We start from the raw sequence: 2,909 nt of genomic DNA, 5'->3' as shown, positions 1-2,909 counted from the left end.
CGGCACTTCACATCATGTGGTCAAAGTATTGGAGCTTCAGCATCAGTTCTTCCAATGAATACTCAGGGTTGATAACCTTTAGGATGGACTGCTTCGATCTCCTTGCTGTCCAAGGGACTCTCAAGAGTCTTCTCCAGCACCACAGTTCAAAAGCATTAATTCTTAAGTTCTCAGATTTCTTTCTGGTTCAAATCTCACATCGATACATGACCATTGGAGAAACCATAGCTTTGACTTTATGGACCTTTGTCAGCAAAGTGATGCCTCTGCTTTTTAACATGCCATCTCAGTTTGTCAAAGCTTTTATTTCAAGGAGCAAACATCTTTTAATTTCATGGCTGCAGTCACCATCTGCAATGATTTTGGAACCCAAGAGAATAAAATCCATCCCTGTTTCCACTTTTCCCCCATCTATTTGCAATGAAGTGATAGGAGAGGTCATATGCCAATATAATAAATGCCGTTTATGACAAACCCACAGTTAACATAATAAACTTGGAAAAGCTGAAAACTTTCCTAATAAGTAGAGGAACAAGACAAAGATGCTCACTCTCACCACATTTATTTAACATAGTGTTGGAACTCCTAGCCGCAGAAATCAGATAAGGAAAACAAATAAACATTCAAACTGGAAACAAAGAGGTAAAACTGTCACTGGATGCAGATGCCATGATACTTTATATAGAGAACCCTAAAGAACTAATCAAGGAATTCAGTAAAGTTGCATGAGATTAAAATACAAAATTCTGTTGTGTTTCTATATAATAATAATGAAATATCAGGAAGAGAAAGTTTTTTTAAAAATCCCCTTTAAAGTTGCATGAATTAAACTATATAATATTTAAATAATGATACTGCAAAGAAAAAAATGATACATGTTAATATTTTGGCAAAGTTTGCATAGTTCAGTTTTGAACTATGATCATTTTGAAATGATCGGTTTATTTTTTTTTAACTTAGGAATGCTTTACCACCAAGTACTGTGTTGAATGAAGACTCAGTTCAGTTCAGTTCAGCCACTCAGTCGTGTCTGACTCTGCGACCTCATCAATCAGAGGACACCAGGCCTCCCTGTCCATCATCAACCCCCGGAGTTCACTCAAACTCATGTCCATCAAGTTGGTGATGCCATCCAGCCATCTCATCCTCTGTCATGCCCTTCACCTCCTGACCCCAATCCCTCCCAGCATCAGGGTCTTTTCCAATGAGTCAACTCTTTGCATGAGGTGGCCAAAGTATTGGAGTTTCAGCTTTAGCATCAGTCCTTCCAATGAACACCCAGGGCTGATCTTCTTTAGAATGGACTGGTTGGATCTCCTTGCAGTCCAGAGGACTCTCAAGAGTCTTCTCCAACACCACAGTTCAAAAGCATCAATTCTTTGGTGCTCAGCTTTCTTCACAGTCCAACTCTCACATCCGTACATGACCACTGGAAAAACCATAGCCTTGACTAGACAGACCTTGGTTGGCAAAGTAATGTCTCTGCTTTTTAATATGCTATCTAGGTTGGACATAACTTTCCTTCCTAGAATTTGGATTTTCCTATTAGAATAACATGACAAATTAAAAAATAATAATAAATAAAGTTGCATGAAAAAAGAAGCAGCCCTAAAAATACATTTAATCAAATAGATAGAAGACTTATACTCTGAAAACTGAAACATTAATGAAGGAAGTTCAAGATGATTCAAAGAAATTGAATGATATCTAATGATCTTGAATTGGAAGACATAATATTGTTAAAATGATCATACCATTCAAAGCTCAGAAAAGAAAATACAATGCTCAAAACAGTAAAAAAATATTTGCAAGTAATTTATCTGACAAGGCATTGTTTTAGTATACATTGTATAACAGAATACCATAAACTTGGTGACTTATAAAGAACAGAAATTTATTCCTCACAGTTCTGGAAGCTAGGAATTCCAAGACAGATGGATGCCTGATAGATGCAGAGTGTAGATGTTGCTAGTCTTTAAGGAAACTCAAATTAAACCACAATTAGATGCTAGTGCACACCAATTAGGATGACCATGATAAAACACACACACAAACACACACTTATGCACACCCTGAAAATAAGTGCTGGCAAGATTGCAGAGAAATTGAAATACTGTGCATTTCTTTTGGGAATGTAAAATGGTCCAGCTGCTGTAAAACATAGTATAAAAATTCTTCAAAAAATTAAACATAGAATTACTATATGAGCCAAAAATTTTACTTCTGGATATGTATCCAAAAGAAGTGAAGGCAGAGACTCAAGCAGAAACTTGTACACCTTCTATTTTTCCTGTGTACATTCTAAAGTCTCTCCTAATTGATCAGACAGTTGCTCTGGAATCTGGAAAAAATTCAAGTAACTCTGGGGGAATAGAATTAATTAAACTCTTGTGGCAGATTTCCCAATGGCTAAGACCTGAGGGAGTCCCCAGAGCAGTTACATAATGGCAGACTTTGATTTCATCAGGCATTTCCCTTGACAGATGCACTGTCTTATACTTAGTTCTCATGTCCTGGCAGATCACAGCCCACTGCAATGTGTCCTCCATTGGTTGGACTGTGTTTTCCCCCATGAATATCAAGCCAATCACATGGATGAATCTAAACACAAAGAATAGATCTGATCCCCATGGGGTAAGCCAATTTTCCAAGGTCAATAATGACTGAGCGTAAGAAGATTTATCAATTGCCTGGTATGTTGGGACTAATAATCTGGTGTTTGCCCAGAATGATGTAAAGTCACTGTCCAGGTCATTTCTTCAGGGTGCATTAATTATACCTCCCTTCAGCAGTTAATAAATATTTCATCTTCACCGGCCCTGAAATCTATAATTAGGGAATCCTAGACACATGATCTGAGTATAGCCAGTAGTTTTAGATGCAAGAAGTAAAGAGCTGAATTGAGGCTA

This window comes from Oryx dammah, unplaced genomic scaffold, assembly GCF_014754425.2.
Source record: "Oryx dammah isolate SB20612 unplaced genomic scaffold, SCBI_Odam_1.1 HiC_scaffold_5, whole genome shotgun sequence".
NCBI lineage: Eukaryota > Metazoa > Chordata > Mammalia > Artiodactyla > Bovidae > Oryx > Oryx dammah.
The sequence above is the reverse complement of the archived record's forward strand: the minus strand, read 5'-3'. Positions refer to the sequence as shown.